Source organism: Xyrauchen texanus, chromosome 14 (assembly GCF_025860055.1).
Source record: "Xyrauchen texanus isolate HMW12.3.18 chromosome 14, RBS_HiC_50CHRs, whole genome shotgun sequence".
In the NCBI taxonomy this organism is placed as follows: domain Eukaryota; kingdom Metazoa; phylum Chordata; class Actinopteri; order Cypriniformes; family Catostomidae; genus Xyrauchen; species Xyrauchen texanus.
Genome location: NC_068289.1, coordinates 43,290,730 through 43,308,991, shown reverse-complemented (window position 1 = coordinate 43,308,991; position 18,262 = coordinate 43,290,730).

Below are 18,262 nucleotides of genomic sequence, written 5' to 3'. Positions count from 1 at the left end.
ATCGTGACCCCTAATTTTCATTATTAGGTTCCTACCTTGTGGATAGTTTTGTTAAAAATGGGAACGAAAATTCAAACAGTGACAACAGCTTGTATCATTATTAAAAATGTGATTTCATGACATCATATAAATTGATAGAATCTGAAATTTTTACATTTTTAAAAAGCTAAAATGTGATTTAAAATAATAAAGCAAAATATATATAAAAAATGACATACTATATTGCATCAATATATATGAAGAGGCCCCCTCTCTCAGGTTGCTTAGCCTAATGTATTTTTTAGTTACATTATGCTTACATGTCATCAAAAGTCTGGCGAGTAAAAAAATTATAATTACAAGCCAATGATGATTCTTTCTCCAACTTGTATATAAAATAAAATAGAATAGAAGAACGGGGAGCCCTGCAACAGGTGGCATGGTACCCACAGAGCCCCCCCACTGAACATCAAGTCAGTCTGGGATTTCATGAAAAGATAGATGCAACTGAGACAAATTCTCCAAGAAGCTTTGAAAATCCTATCTGCCAACAACCAAGAAAAACTGCGTCCAGGTGTACCTATGAGATTTGGTGCTATGTTGAAGGCAAAGTTGGTCACACCAAATATTAATTTAGCTTTTTTTTTATGTTTACTAGACTTTGAATGTCGTTAAATTAAAACTATTTATGGCATTAGTTTTGAAGACATCCTTACTACATTTTTACATACTACAAGTGCCTAAAACTTCTGCACAGTACTATATATATATATATATATATATATATATATATATATATATATATATATATATATATATATATATATAATTTTTTCAGCCAAAATATATTCCAAACCCCCCCCCAATTAACCATAATTTCATCCAAACATACATTGTCACCATGTACATTACATTTTTTTATAAAAAATGAAACATTTTGTGAAACTGTAGTTTTAAAATAAATGTAATTTTTTTACAATCTAAAAATACAAATCTTTTTCAAATAATCCAAATTTAAAACATTTAAAAACATCACACTGTTGTTCACTAATTAAACACAAAAAAAGATATTTCATTTTGGAGTGATTATTTGGTAAAAGTGAATGTTGGAGATTTGAGGGAAAGTTTTTTACACTTTTTTTTTGATAATTACTCACATATTGCTATATCAAAACACTTTTTTATTCTAATACATCATTTGAAAAACAATACATTTTAATGCTTGTATTACAGAGCCATCAACATGTACACTGTTATTCCAGTGTGATTAGCTTGCGCGATAGTTCACTTGATTTTAAAACACTATTGGTTAGATTTAGGTATTGGTTAAGAAGGGTAAAGGCCTTTGCACACCAAAGGTGATGTGACTATGAGAGGCTAATCACAGACGAATAGCCCCTTCCAAATCCGAGTGCGATTGTTCCCGGCAACCCCGCAGCATTGGTCTGGTTTCCGACTCTTTCAGATTGTGATGAACCCCTGGTGTTTTTCCATCATCAACTTCACCAAAAGTGCACATGATGGAAAACACAATGCAGGTCGCTATATTTGTGTATTTTTTTTATTAATTTGGTGTCATTATGCATACCAGAGTGAGTGACACGTGTGCCTCTTCTAAAAAGGCGACACAAAATGACGTGGTTGATTCAGTAAATGTGCTTTTAATGTCTAATTTTGTTTAAAACACTATCAGTAAGATTTAGGTGATGATTACGGTTAAGGATGTCTGTTTTGTTCACCTCTCATTTATCTTTTAGGACACTATTGGTTAGGTTTAGGCTATTTTACTAATTAAACATCCATCTAATAGTCACTTTAAAAACCTAGTCTGATCCACGCTGGACATTTCACTGCAACTAAATGTGTAATGAATCATGTAATTTTTTGTAAAATATGTCATATAATGTCACATCAGTTTCATGAGATCAGGCTGAAACTGCCAGTGTGAATAACCTTGGATGTCTGCTAGAGAGGTGCCACACTCCTCGTAGAGTGTGCTCAAAGACGCAAGGGGGCCTGGGTCTGATATCCAAGGTTGTTTACAACCCAGTGGGCAAGCCTCTGTTTGGAGACAGCATTCCCTTTCCGCTGCCCGCCAAAGCAAACAAAGAGCTGCGCGGAACGTCTAAAGTTCTGTGTGCCGTCCAAATAGGTGCTCAAAGCACGCACCGGACAAAGCAATGATAAGGCTGGGTCTGCCTCCTCCCGGGGCAGCGCTTGCAGGTTCACTACCTGGTCCCTAAAGGGGGTCATAGGAACCTTGGGCACATAGCCCGGTTGGGGTCTTAGGATGACATGAGCATCTGCTTGACAGAACTCCAGGCAAGTGTCGCTGACAGAGATGCTGCGCTGATTTAGCGCTTTGGGAATGTCTTTAGGAGTGACCAGCTGTGAATATGTGTGCAACATGTTGAAATTGACTAGAATTTATAGCCTCTGCTGGTGACATCATTGGATGCACCTGTAGCAGGGCTATAAATAGATGCGCCACAGGTGCATCGTCAGGTATTTTATCTGAAGAGCAGTCCTGGGGCATCCTCAGTGCGGCAATGAAGCGCAGCTTCTCGTTTCGCTTTTATCAGGTAACAGGGATTACATTTAAGTAACCCGAGACGTTCCTTATCAAAAAGCTACACTTTGATGCTGCGCTGATTTAGCGCTTTTGGAACGAGAATACCGACGCCGCACTGTGGGTGTCCGGACTCCTTACGGTTGTGTAGTTGTGCTAACAAGAGCACGAGAGGTCTCAGACATGAAATTGTGACGTTGACTCAAGGACATAAGAGTGGCATGAACATCCAAACTATAGAATCTTATGAATGTATGCGGAGAGGACCAGCCCGCTGCATTACAAACATGTTGCAGAGGGACAGCTCTAGCCAAGGCTTTAGAGGAGGCGAACCCTCTGGTAGAGTGAGCCCTGATTCCTACTGGCGAAGCTTAATCGCGCGGCTCGTAGGCCAGGGCATTAGCATCCCTCACCCAATGCGACATTGTCTGCTTGGTGGCGGCTGCCCATTGTTGCAGCCCCCATGGCAAACGGATAGTTGCCCTGACTTACGCCACTGGCTAGTGCGGTGAACATAAGTCTGAATGGCATGGACTGGATAAAGTCTGTGTAGTCTTTCCTGGTCTGGCGTTGTAAACGGACCTTAGGCAGGTAGTTAGGATGAGTGTGCAATATTGCTTTTAGTCATTGGGCAAAATCTAAGCAGGCTGGAAAGACAGACAGAGCCAATTCCTTTTAGAGAATGAATTGCCATAAGAAAAACCATCTTGAGAGTCAGAAGTTTCTCAGACGCTGGCTCTAGAGGTTCAAAGGGTGTCTCAACCAAACCCTCAAGGGCTTTCTGCTTTCATATAAGACCGTTACCAAGTCAAGTCAAGTCAAGTCAAGTGGTTTTTATTGTCTTTCAACCATATACAGTTAGTACAGTACACAGTGAAACGAGACAATGTTCCTCCAGGACCATGGTGCTAAATAAAACAACATAGGACAAACACAGAACCACATGAGACTACACAGACTAAATAACATACCTATATAAAGTGCACGTGCAAACATGTGCAAAAAGTATGGGACAGTACAATAAATTACTAAAAATGAACAGGACAATAGGCACAGTTAGAGACAGATTTTAAGCCCTACCCAGCCCATCAGGGAGGCGTCTGTCGTTAGCATCCTGCGACTGCATGATGCACCTAGAGTGGGACCCAAAGTGAGGAACTTGGGTCTGAACCACATAGAAAGGGTACATAGTACGCGGCGCATAACCCTTATCAGCCTAGGGGATTGGTCCTTGGTTGAAATCTCCTGGCTTTGAGGCACAACTGAAATGGTCTCATGTGCAAAAAGGCCCAAAGGGATCACCGAGGACGCAGTTGCCATGAGACCTAGTAGTCATTGATACTGACGAACAGTGCAATCTTGGCCTAGACTGACTTTGCTCAGGATGTGGAATCGATCGAGGAGACAATTGTGCCAGCATTGTTATCGAATTCCATATGATCCCCAGATAGGTGGTTTTCTGAGTGGGAGAGAGGACGCTTTTCAGAATGCGTAATTCAGAATGCGGATGCCCTGGAGTCACAAAGGAGCCAGTGCTGCATCCATGCATTCCGTGAATGTGTGTGGTGGTAAGACTTGACCGAATGGCAGAACTCGATATTGGAAAGCTTTGCCCTCAAAAGCAAACCTCTTGCTAATGGAGCTCCCAGAAATGATAGCTCATCATAAGACAACATGATTAATTGCTGCATAATGAAGAGCGAGACTTCAGACGTAAACTGCAGGATGTCCTGCTGGAAGCACTCATTAAACCAGAGATGCATGTGCTGCAGTGGCTTTGTCTTGGCTGAGCTGCATGGCTGAGTCACTGAGTTGCTAGTGACTCAATTATCTGGGAAGAGCCTGCTCAAGTGTTGTGGCAGACATTTATATGAAAGTACGTGTCCATGAAATCAATCGTGACCAACCAATTGTGATGTTGGATTTTAGACACAACCGTCTTGACGGTTAGCATCTTGAACTTGAACGCCCTTTGCCCGTTTCAAGCCTCGAAGGTCTAAAATCGAACGCAACCCCCCATCCTTCTTGGGAACCAGGAAGTATCTGCTGTAGTAACCTGACTCTCTCTCTGGAAGGGGAAAATGTTCTATGGCCCCTTTGACAAAGAAATTTTGCAGTTCTTTCCACAGTAGACATGCTTGTTCGGTTTCACGGTAGTGGGAACCACGCCGTTGCAACCCAGAGGACGCGAACAAATGTAATTATTTAGCCTTTTTCTACTGTTCTTAGGACCCACATAGAAACATCTGGCAGTAGTCTCCAAGCTGCCAGGTTCTCTGAGATGGGTATCAATTCTGACACTCCCTGTTGAAGGGATGTCGAGTAACACCCAACATTTCCCTGGAAACCGTAAACTCCCGAAACATCAGAGGTGGCGAGAATGAAGCGGTTTTGTGGGGGTATCGGGAGGGTACAGGTGGATGTTTCATGTGACCCGTCCCAAGGGGAGCTACCCCCACAAGGCTTTTTTCTTTTTAGAAATAACTGCCCTGAGGTCTTGCTTTGGGGGCTGCTGAGGGCGACGAACCGGCCCCCAGTCTTTACGAAGTGGAGCACGATTCACCGGGCTTTGTTTTTGAGCCTCCCATCTAGAAGGACCGGGGCGGGGCTGGGTGGCCAACGGCCCCTCCCCTTGAGTGCGGCAAAGAAGGAATTGCCAAAGGTTTCCTCGTGGCTTTTTGCCTCCTGGAACCTGGTGATATCTACATTCATAGCGTCACCAAATAAGCCAGAAGGCGAAACCGGGGTATTGAGAGGGAAAACTTTGTCCTTATCTCTGATGCCCGACAGGTTGAGCCATAAGTGTCTCTCCATGTTGACTAAAGCAGACATAGACCAGCCAATGGCGTGAGCCATCTGATTGGTCATGCGGAGAGACAGATCCTTGGCTCGACGAAGCTCAGAGAAAGCCTCTTCATCGACCATGGTGCCCACACTCAGGTACTTCAACAGATCAGCCTGGTATGCCTGTAACACTGCCATAGTGTGCAGGGCATTACCAGCATGACCTGCTGCCTGATAAGCCTTCCCCACAAGCATGGAGGTGGTCCTGCATGGCTTTGTGGGGAGAGTGGGTCTCTTTAGTGATGATGCCGAGCCAGGCGAGGCATAACCCGCAAGTGTCCCTTCTACCGACGGCATCACTGAATACCCCCGTGCCTCGGCCCCCATGATAGTCGAATATGTTGATGTCGAGGGCACGAAGACATGGGAAGTATAAGGTTTCCTCCATGAATGAGAGAGCTCCTCATGGAGGTCATAAAAGAAAGGAAGTGACTGATATAAAGTTCCCTTCCTTCCTTCCTTTTTTTTTTTTGGCCACCAGACAGAAATCTGTCTTCTAGTTTGGAGCATTTGGGGGTCTCTTGTTTGCATGGCCATTCTAACTGTAGTCTGGCCACAGCCTGAGTAACCACCTCGAGTAAATCCTCAGTCGCTTTATTATTATGCGTGGAATATTCAGAGGTTCAGCGTCCCCCTCATGAACCAAAGAGGTGCCGAAGCATGCTTCAGGCTAACGAGAAGGATCAGATGGATCTGGGGAGAGAGCGAACGATAGGGACTGACCCATCTCTTGCTCCTCAGCCAGATCTATGCAAGAGCCCCACAATGAAAGAGTGGGTGCTGGCTCTAGGAATTAAGCGAGACGAGCGCAAAGCATTTTGACTGTAAACGGGTCGTAATGCTTGCACCCGCCCCACTCAATGCAAGAGCAGTATGCTCTTCCCCCAAACACACAAAACAAAACTGGTGGGTGTCCATTTCAGCCATAAAGCATAAACATGGGAACACACACTGCTTGCTTTGTTTCAGTCATTCAGTCGTTTCAGTCATTCTTTTTCTTCTTTTTTTTAAAGAAAAGAGAACGGTTTCTGACCACTGCCTAACAATTCTAACTCCTAACAGAGGAAAGTAGAAAGTTCTGACAGTCAAGAAGCACAACAGACACAGAATGATCTGAAGACAAAAGATCTGATAATGCACCTGTGGAGCATCTATATATAGCCAATGATGTCACCAGCAGAGGTTATAAATTGTAGTCAATTTCATTGACGTTTTGAACACATATTCACAGCTGGTCACTCCTAAAGGCATTCCCAAAGCGCTAAATCAGCGCAGCATCAAAGAGTAACTTTTTGATAGGGAACTGTAGATATCCTATATTACAACTTTGTTGCCATGACAACATAAAGCCAGTCAAACTTGTAATTAATTTGATCACATTAAAACAAAGTTGAACAGAGATTTTATCACCCTAAATATTTACGTCAGGTGGCTACACTTTTGATGTCTATTTTAATTTGTAAAGTGTGTGTTAATGTTTGTGGACTGGGCCAATTAATTTCCATTGTAAGTGCCTTACTGTAACTGTGATGTTTGATTTTGATTTTTTTAAATAATTGAGGAGTTAAAATAATTTTCTGCAGTTATACATATTATGCTACAAATGCTGTTTATTGAGTTTAACATCTATTGAATCCTAAACATTCCTTAAAGGGTTCATGAGACACTCTTATTTTATTATAAATGATCCAATGATAATGTTAGTAAAGTTTTATTTATTTTTTTGCACCAAAAACATTCAGTTTTGGCCTCAGCGCCTCCTTAAAACTTTAACGTAAATGCCTATTGTTATGATTGGCTAACATTGTGCAGCCCCTCGAATACAGCCATATTTGAAACTCAATTAGAAAGAGAATAAATAAGCTCAACATTATAAAACTACATTTCAGGGTTTACACAAAACACACACCCAACACATAGCATCAGACAGTCATAACATTGGAAATATTCATGAATGAAACTGGTTGCTAGTTTTGTAATTGGGTCCTATAGTGGTGTTAACTGCCCAATCCTTCAATAACAGTTCTATCAGGAAGGCTCACAGACTTGAGTAAAGTTTTAGATTACATTTATTTTATGATTATGAAACAGAAATGTAATGTCTCTCTTTGGCGTAAGCCCCGTCTGGCAGTCCGAATAAGTTTTACTGGGACCATCAGATCCTGCCGGAGATAGAAGGCTGGGGAGAGGAACCCACCCCCGTGCAGGGCGGGACTCAACTGGTGGAGGTGGGGTGGTGGAGGTTGCCGTCTTAGCACACTGAAACAGCAATGTGATAGATTGTGAGCAGACATATAAAGTGATGGCTGAAATATGATTGGCTAGGAGTTACCTAGCTAATGGTGCGATAATATACAGCTGCTAGTCTTCTCGCTATAATTACGCTATGCTTTTTTTTCTTTTGCAAAGCTTGAATCATATTATGTCTGACCTACAAGCAATCCACGCTGATTAAAAACACAAACATAGTCCTTAGCACAGTGAAACAAGACACACAAACATTCAGTTTCATCGTGATGTTGCTTCACTTATTCACACAAACGCATAAAAACGGACAAAGACATCCATCTAGTGCATGTTTACATTCACCAACACTTAAAAATAGCACAGATGAGTTTGAGAATGTGTCCATAATGTGTTTATGCTCAAAACAGCTAAATGCACCAGTTGAATGAAACAGAATAGCCTCTCCTTTTCAGAGTTGTAACTTGATACTACATGACAATGGTCAAAGACATCTTTCAAGTGCATGTTTACATACAAAAATAATAATAAAAAAAATAGTCCAGATGGGTCCCCTTTGATGTTCAGCAATAGCAGGCAGGGCCAAGGGTGCAACGATTTAAAGTTGATGTTGTTGCTGTAGAAGCCGTCATGAATTAATGGGCCCCGTAGTGATGTAGGGAAGCTGCAGAAATAGAGAGCACGTTTTTTTAAGTTTGGTTTCAATAAATGCTTTTATTGCACTGTGGGTTAAGTTTTGAGTTCTGAAATATACAGTATTTTTTTATATAGTAGAATGACTTCTTAGCCTATATGTCAAAATATCAAAGAAAATTGTATTCCTCATGATATGATTCCTTCAAAGAAAAAGGTGTGAACATTTTGTCAAATAACATACTTGAAAGGCAGAGGGATAACTGAGCAGGCTTTTCCCAGATAATTGAGTCGCTAGCAACTCAGTGACTCAGCCATGCAGCTCAGCCAAGACAAAGCCACTGCGGCACATGCATCTCTGGTTTAATGAGTGCTGCCAGCAGGACATCCTGCAGTTTACGTCTGAAGTCTCGCTCTTCATTATGCAGCAATTAATCATGTTGTCTTATGATGAGCTATCATTTCTGGGAGCTCCATTAGCAACTTTAAAATAGTTACTGGAAGCAGAACAGCCAAACAAACAGAATTTTGAGGAACTTAACATGAGAAATGAGAAATTGAGCTGGCTTTAAAGGAATAATTAACCCAAAAATGAAAATTAGGTTTAATTTACTTAGCCTCATGTCATTCTGACCTCATATTATTTTCTTTCATCAGTGAAATACTAAAGGAGCTTCTAACAGAATATGCTACAAATTACATTTTACAGCATGTATTCTGTGGTGGAATACTTTTTAAAAGTAACCCTTTCAACCCTGGGATTAAATATAGCCATGACATTTTCTTGACAGTTTTGTCAGAATCACAGTCATATTGACTGCTTTTATGATAAATTTGTGGTGCTTATTTATTCTTTAAAGGTTAGCAGTATAAATCACCATCCATTTTCACTGTATGAAAGAGAGCAGCTTCAGTAAGAAAATACTATGGGTCAGAACAACATGAGGGTATGTAAATGACCAAATTTTCATTTTTACATGAACTATTCCTTTAAAGTAATTTCCCTCTGGTCATGTGGCAGAGTGCTTTGCATGGCACTCTTTGATGTAGGCATGGTCGATTTCACAGTAGGAACTGGACCATGCTGACTGCGTCACAAGCATGTAATCCATCTCATTTATTATGCAAATGTTTCCTGCCCGCTCATTAAAAATATATGTCTGGTAAATGAATTGTAACACCTAATACGGTAATTCGGTAGGCCACCAAATATGCCTAAAAGAGACATTGAAGAACTAAACCTCTGTTCTCAAGATTTGGACCTTTACAAATGAGCTCATTCAGAAAGTTTGTTAGGTAACAGAACAGAGTTATAAAGAAGCTATTAATACTCTGGTTGTGTTGTAGTTTAATACACAAAAAGCAACATTTATTACATTTAGGCTAGGCAACCTTGAAGCAGTACTTACTCTGTACTTATTTTTTGCATTATTTAAAATACAATATATTTGTTTAAAAAAAAAATACATTAGATTATATTAAAGTACTCAGACAGTATTTACAGCACTGTTATTTAGCAACAACATGCATTCCACTTCACTGCATTACAGCCTGTACAACTGAAAATAATTATTTTTTCCATAGACATTTCACCCAGAAAAAGGAGCTCACACATGCTCATATGCTCAACAACACTTATCGCTTTGGCCACTGGGGGCATTGTTTCGAATTTTGTTATGCACAGAAAGATTTCAGCTAAAGAAAATCTAATCTACTGTTTCTGATTTCACTGTGAGATCAGTCTGTATTCGGTTGTGCACAGCTACTGAAACTTTTTAGAGAATTCCCCAACAAATGAATCTTGTGAGCTGTTTTTTTTTTTTAGGAAGAGAATTAAAAACATATAGGGCAACAAGTAAAATCTGATTCCCAAAGGTATGATTTCTATGAGCTGGTTCTTGTAAGTCTATTAAAAACATACTGTGTGTATTTTGTGGTCCGAATCCTAAACGTATGACTCTTATGATATGGTTCTGTTTAGAAAAACAAAAACATACAGTGCAATCAGTGTAGTTTGATTACCGGATATATGACTCTTATGAGCTCGTTCTTTGTAGATAAGTAATATTTTATTTGAAAAAAATGGATGAATGAATAAATTAAATATGTTGCCAATTTTTCTGTATCTTTTATTTAATATACTATTGCGAGGACCAATTTTTAGATTGTATTTATGCCATTTAAAAAGTAAACATAAACAGCAAATTTGCAAGAATTGTATTTAATTTATTTCCTATTTGTAATATGTTTTGAAAAATGAAATGAGTTCATATGCAATAGGTCAGGAAATGCAATTAAAATATCATTCCTTACTTCCAAATATTTCTTCTTCAAAATAACTAAAATAAGTGCTATTTAAATAATAAAAAAAACAGATTCGGAGATGTCGAACATGGGACATCGCAACAAACCAAAACATCTACCCACCATGTATATCGCAAAAGTACCTTTGCATGACGCAACATGTTCCTATTACTCACTCTTTCTTTCTTTCTTTCTCTCTCTCTCTCTCTCTCTGTTGGCCTGTATGACACTTGTTAAATATAGAGAATTGTGGCCTGGGGCTGTTAGGGAATGACGTCGGTTGTTAAAGCCCAGATTGCCTAAGTCAGCAGAAATTGGCTCTGGTAATTAAATTCAAAGGTTAAATTCCTGATCAAGTGTTTAGAATGAATCAGAAGGAGATTTAAAAAGACAAGTAATATATCTCTACTTTTGTGGCACTACATTGTCTAATCATAGTATGACTTTTACTTGGTCATTACAGGCCAGTTTCTTTCAGGACAGTAAAAGAATGAATTGCACATTTAAAAGAGTATAAAAAGTCCATAAGGATTTATCAGTTTTGGCTCCATTCTGGCTTGTTTTATAGTGACACCAGTGTCTTAAGTTGGTAGCCCTTTTTCTCTTTGAGGGAGCTAATACAATAGAGTTACACTGCGCTAGAGAATGCTGTAGATCCATTGATTTTAATGGGGATGATGCGTTACAAGTGTACAAGAAATCGCAAGGGATTTCATGCATTCAGATTTTAAATCTGACTTTCAATCTGTTGACCAATTGGAATTTCATAGAGGTGGATCCAGTTATTCCTTCGGAAATCCGATTTCTGTCCATCAATGCCCTAACCCACTAACACTTTGACTTATCAAGCCCTGTCTGCGACAAATATAGAGCGACAGTACATTTTGACAGTCGCTTGATTTTTATTTATGCAGCGTCACACTGTGTTGTTTTCAAAATAATCCAGTAACAAGCTTCATTTCTAACATGTAGCAATAACTGTTTTTTGGCACACTGTGTTGTGCATGCCACTTTACAGCCAAGTGAACGGACACTCTCTCCCATATGAACCACTAGGTGGACAACGAAATAAATAATTTGGTAGAAATCCTTTTGCGTCATTTTACATCTCCTTGTTTGCAGAAAAATATGTAGTTAAACGCTACTGTTCATCACTTGCTTTCAACACCGTTAAATTATAGTGTTTTCTAGATTTATTAGCTTGTTGTAAATCACAGAAAAAAAAAACTAGAGCTGTCAACCGATTAAAAATGTTAATCGAATTACGACATTGCATCGATTAGACAATACAAAAAGTGGCTTAAGAACTCAATGTATTGCTTGTTTTATTCTCATACCGTTGAACAAGTCTACAGTTGACAGTAATCTGTTTTGCATTGTGTTTGTCTGTGTGTCTGCGCTAGTTTTAAATGTCGCTCTGAATGCTCAGACTTATGCGTTTGGAGCATCTCACTGGTATTCAGCATCATAAACGGCACATTTTAGGATGCTTTGTAAAGTTAAAAGTATTGGAATCTGATCAAGATTTCTGCCTTCTGTTGTGCTTCCTGCTAGAGCGGTTCTCATTCTGTGGCTGCTCTGATTGTGAAGTTTGTTGAGGCGTGCTGCCACCTATTGACGCGGATCGTAAAAACAGATGTACTTCAAGCTTGAATTGTTCGAATGGTAGGAAAATCTGTCCTTTTATTATGGAATTTACGTACGGGTCAAGGGGCATGAATAATTGTGTTAATTATTTTAACGTGTCTTTTTTTACATAATTAATCACACTAAATGAACGCATTAAACCAGCAGCCATAAAAAAAATTTTAAATACAAATATCAGGATTTGAAACAAGATGTTAAAAGTATTTTACAGGTTATTTACATGCATCTGTTTTGTTATGGCACATTAAGGAACACAATTTGTTCACAGATGTTTTCATTATTAAATATGATTGAATTATTTCATACGATGAAAGCTGAACAATATTGTAAAATTTTGCCATATCATACAAATTAATAGGAATTTTCATGTGTTGAATTGCATGAGATTGTGGTGCATTTTCACTTACATTGTGGGCAGACATATTACTTGCCTTTGGCTTGCTCACTGGGGAGTTTGTAAAAGGTTCGGTCACACCTACCTTTGCACAGCGAATTTCTGGCGGTCAGTAGCATGGGCAGATATCAAGAGTGTCTGAAACCCGCAAAAAATACTTGTCAAGCAGTCACTTTTTTAATGCTGCAGATCATACTCTGGGAGAGTGAAGTTATAAAGAAACTCACCGCTAAATTATTTGCTTATCCTTTGTGAATAGTTTGTTTGGCTATGTGCAAAACATCTACAAACTTCGTATTGGTCAGCGCTGCAAATTCACATGAAAAATTGAACTGTACGTGAAATTTGCATAAAGAAATTCTTCGCCATTAGAAGTCCATTTGGTGCTATTCCTTATTACGCGTATTCCCATTGTGATGACTGTTTTGCCTGTGGAATTTTATTGTGTAAATGTGCTTGAGGCTTTAGACACTATTTTTATATTTGTTTTCTATTTTCTGTAAAGGTTGCTTTGGAATATTTGGTCTTGTAGAGAGCGCTATACAAATAAAATTAAACATAATTTAATTGAAAGTTGCTGGAAATGATTAGTTGGCTGGTTAGGGCACAGTGTAAACTTCACCTGCATGGAGTAAAAGCCGATAACAAGCTGTAAGATTTTTCCCAGTATGAACATCCCAGCCAATATAGAGCCTAGGCAGCGCCCGCAGTCAGACAGCATTGCTGGGCCAGAACACCCTGGGTGAGACCTGTTAGAGCCTTATTAAAGGTTGGCGACCAGGGCAGGGTATTTTCAGAGTGACGTGTTAATTTCCAACAGGACTGTGGCTCGTTGTAGACTGGTGGGCTCAAAGCTTCACAAAGGCCACACATGCTGTGCAGTGAAATAGAGGTAAATGCACTAGAGGGTTTTTTTTATTTCTCGCAAGGTGACCAGCCAAACCACCCCAAGGGCTCCTGTTGGTGCTGTGCCATCAGGCACTGACAGTGTCAACATCATTACTGTCAGATGCAATAAATGCCTTGAGTTCTTACAAACTGCTCAGCATTGGCCAACCAGATTTGCTGCCCACTCAAACACTGACTGTGGGAACAGACGACCAATAAACCGGACACACAAAAGGTCAGGGCTGATGTTGCTGGGACATCCTTTATTTGTTAACATATCCAAACAGTGCATAGACTTCCTGTCCCCTGTCTCAGACCGGGGATGGCAGCCTTATGTGTCATACCACACGCATAGGATATTATGCTGTACATGTGCGCCCAGACATCATCAAGAGGTCACAGGCCTTAATTTGTGCCGGAACAAGCCAGATCCGGATCTGCCACATCCGTAATGAAAAAATGAAGTATAAGTATATGAACATTTCGAGTTCAAAACAAGCTAAGCTCAGTTGACAGCATTTTTTTTGTTTTGTTTTTTTGTATAATTTTGATTACCACAAAAATTAATTTTGACTTGTCCCTGCTTTTCTTTAAAAAAAGCAAAAATCAAAGTTACAGCGAGGCACTTACAATGGAAGTGAATGGGGGCAATTTTTGGAGGGTTTAAAGGCAGAAATGTGAAGCTTTTAATTTTATAAAAGCGCTTACATTAATTATTCTGCTACAACTTGTGTATTATTTGAGCTGTTAAGTTGTTTAAAGTGTCATTTTCATGGTCGTTTTAGGGTTTACAACATTATGCTGTCATGGCAACAAAGTTGTAAAATTGGCTATATCTTTACACAGAAAAGGTAAGTGATTTTATCACACTAAAATCATGTTAACATGCATACTGTTAACATCTTGTTGCTATACTTTTGTAACAGTGAGTATTTTAATGTTCACGGATTCACTTCCATTGTAAAGAATTGTCATTTTTGCATAAAATTTCCATTTAAATCTCCTGAGCCATGAAATGTTCTTCTTGTAAGCTTTCGTCTCATTCCTCATCAATCGAACAATTATCATGAGAGATTAATTTAGGTGTCAGTTAATGACTGACTGAGCTGAAATCAAGTGAAGGCAGGTGAAACAACAGGACGGATGCAGACTTAAATGAAAATAAACACTTTCCTTTTTTAACTGTCAGATTTGAATAGTTTTTTTTAATAGTTAACTGCAAAAGTGCTGTGATATCTACAAGATCTGACAACTTTTTGCTTTAGTTTTATACAAATCTAGGTCAGACAGGAGCTTCAGAATGGAACTAATCACTATGGAAGCGTCTAACTGTCAAATATTTTATAATATTGTTTTATTGTGTCTTTGTCAGATGAAATTCATTGTGCTAAGCATCAGACTCGCATATGCGGACAGCTCCTTTGTTCCAAAGTTCTCGACTGTAGACAATTTCTTCAAATTAAAACTTGGGCATTGTGTATGGACACCCATTTTTTTTTTCCAACGTCATGGAACGGTTATTATTTGTCCTTGAGCATCACGTTATTTTAATCTAAGGTGGAATGACAAATGAGCGTGGCTGATGTTGGACATTCTTGCATTGACTTTTTAACTTTTTGGAGCCACTGTATATAAGTTGACAGCTGAAAAGCTATTCAATGACAGAATGGGCACAGCCTTGAAAGATCCAAGTTTTTTGTCACCTAGCCAGCAGGACTTCGGTTTTAAAAGTAATATGACTTAAAAGAGGTACTAAACAAATTCAGTGTGCATGACTAACAGAACTTAAGGTGTCCATCTGTATTTCATGTTCTACTTTTCATCCCAACCAGGTCTGACTAGCTTAGCCTTCCGACCCTTGAACATCTGGCAACAGTGGAACAGTTATGAGGAAAACCGGTACTGCTTACACCCCAACGGCATCAAGCTCTTTGTCATGGTCTTTGCCAACACACACATACACACGCAAACACATTCACTTAAATACACATCTATGTGGTTCAATCCACATTTGAAAAGAATAATTCACCCAAATATGAAAATTCTGTCATAATGTATTCACCCTCATGTAATTTCCAAACTCATATGACTTTCTTTCTTATGCAGAACACAAAAGATGTTTGAATGAATATCACGTCCATGTGAACACACGAGACACTGAGAACAAGCTTCTCTCATAGCGCTCATGGACATGCAACAGATGCTTTCCACTGAGCACCTATATGATTTTGATTTCTTGTTTTTGTTCTCATCAAAACCTATGCCTTCAGAAGACTTATGGAATATACATGGGTTACATGCATGGCTTTTATGAGTATATGGGGTCCTTTTTAAGCTTTAATGTGAGGCCCTGCCATTGTTTTGTGAATACAGACTGATATATATTATTATCACACAGCTCTCTAGAATACTCGATTCTGATTGGTCAATTGCGCCAACTAGTGGTCTGATATGTTTGAGGACTAACTGCACTTTCAGGATTAAGTCATATCTGAACATTCATCTGGGTATTGAGTGCATTTCAACTCATATCAGTGTTTCATATCCATTTATTTATTTGGCGAGTAGTCTTGTAATAAGCTGCATAGTGAGCAGTCAGATCTTTTGCTAAATAAACACCAACAGAACTCCGAAGCAATCCGGAGTTGCAAATCAGCTGTTCAGTGATTACTTTCCTCTCACATAACAATTTGACAGCAAATACATTTTAAATGTCCATTTATTTTTTTGTTTGGTTAGTAGCCATGTTATAAGTGGAATAATGTACAGTCAGCTGGTTGTTATTGCAAAATAAATCCTCTCAGTGTGATACAAGACAGGGTGATACTGATCACGTTTTTTGGGTTTATTTTGCGATAACAACCAGCTGACTGTACATTATCCCTGACAAACATCTCCTTTTGTGTTCCACATAAGAAAGAAAGTCATATGGCTTTGAAACAACATGAGGCTGATCATGTAGCTGCAGTACAATGCATAAAAAAGAAAGCAAATTTGGTTCATAACTTAAGTTAATGTTCACATCAACCATCAGAATGGGGAAAAATATGATCTCAGTGATTTCGACCGTGGAATGATGGTTGGTACCACATGGGCTGGTTTGAGTATTTCTGTAACTGCTGATCTCCTGGGATTTTCACATACAACAGTTTCTAGAGTTTTCTCAGAATGTTGTCAAAACTAAAAACATCCAGTGAGCGGCAGTTCTGCTGATGGAAACGCCTTGTTGATGAGAGAGGTCAACAGAGAATGGCCAGACTGGTTCAAGCTGACAGAAAGACTATGGTAACTCAGAAAACCACTCTGTACAATAATTGTAGTGAGCAGAATAGCATCTCAGAATGCACAACATGTCACACATGTCTTGAGGCAGATGGGCTACAACAGCAGAAGTCCCCATCTGGCACTTTATTAGGACCATAGTGTTCCTAATAAAGTGTTCAGTGATTGTACACATTTAATAAGCAATAACAGATGTTTTAATTGTATATGACTGTAAAGACAGTTGATGATTATTCAGTTTGCAATGGGTTCAAGAATATTGAACCCACAGTAGAATGTCTGTGGCCCTGTAATCCAATGCTGTTCCCTTTTGGCACAAATATAGGAGTCTTAACGTACAGTATTAGACAGGGTGGAGCACGCTAAACTATGCAAGCACTTCAGTTTGAGTAGAGTCAGACTGCAATCAGTGGAAAACCTGTCCATCATTGCCATTCGCATGCCACTGTCCAAACTGCAAAAAAGATTCATTTTTTTTACCACTTTAAAATCCAATACTATTGCACACCTGGATTATGTTAGCATGGCAGGTAAAAAGCAATGAGAAGCCAGAAAGCTGCACAGAATAAAGGCCAACATAATTATGAAAATCTAAAATTCTATCAGAATGCATATTCCTCCCATGGAATGCGCTGAAGGAAAATAACAGTGTTAACGTGAGATGTATTTTCAGCCGTCTGTATGTTGATGAGGGATTTGGTGGACATGAAATCCAGACGGCATCACAGGGAAGGCTGTGTACTGCAATAATCCTGACATAGATTCTCTATACAGCATAAACCGGGGATTCCTAAAGAGTTCCTTTGAGTGTTCTTTTGGTATCACTGGGTGAAAAAATACGTCTTAATCAGTATTTTTGTCTTTTGTTCCATGGAACATAAAAGGTAATTTAAAAGAAGTATTCACAAGATTTATTTGCCAAAACAGTAAAAGTAAAAAAAAAAAAAATACAACTCATACACTGTATTCCAAATCTTCTGAAATGATACAATCACTTTGTTTGACAGAACAAATGGAAGTCATTATTCACTCTCAAATAAAATTAAAACAAATCAATGAACACTGTAAATCAAATATGGCTGCTATGTTGACAAAATCAAACCTCACTGATTCTTGCAACATTGCATCATGACCATTGGTCTCAAGATGTGATGAGACCCAGTGAGGTTTGATGTTATCGATATAGTCTTAATTTGATTTACAGAGTCTTAATCAATTATGCTTCTCAAGTAAATTATTGTTTTATGGATGTTTATATATTTTTCCAGGACAACAAGTCAAAACTTCTGATTAAGAAAATGCTTTTTGCAATATGTAAGACTAACCCAACATAGATTTATGGGGGAAGGATAACTACAGACTGCGATGGAGACAGATACTTCTGCTTGTAGCCCGTCTGCAGGATTAGTTTTAAGATGGAGATGGAGGTGGAAGTGGGCAGAGTGGCCTGGCTCAAAGAAGCTTCCTTTGTAAGCAGC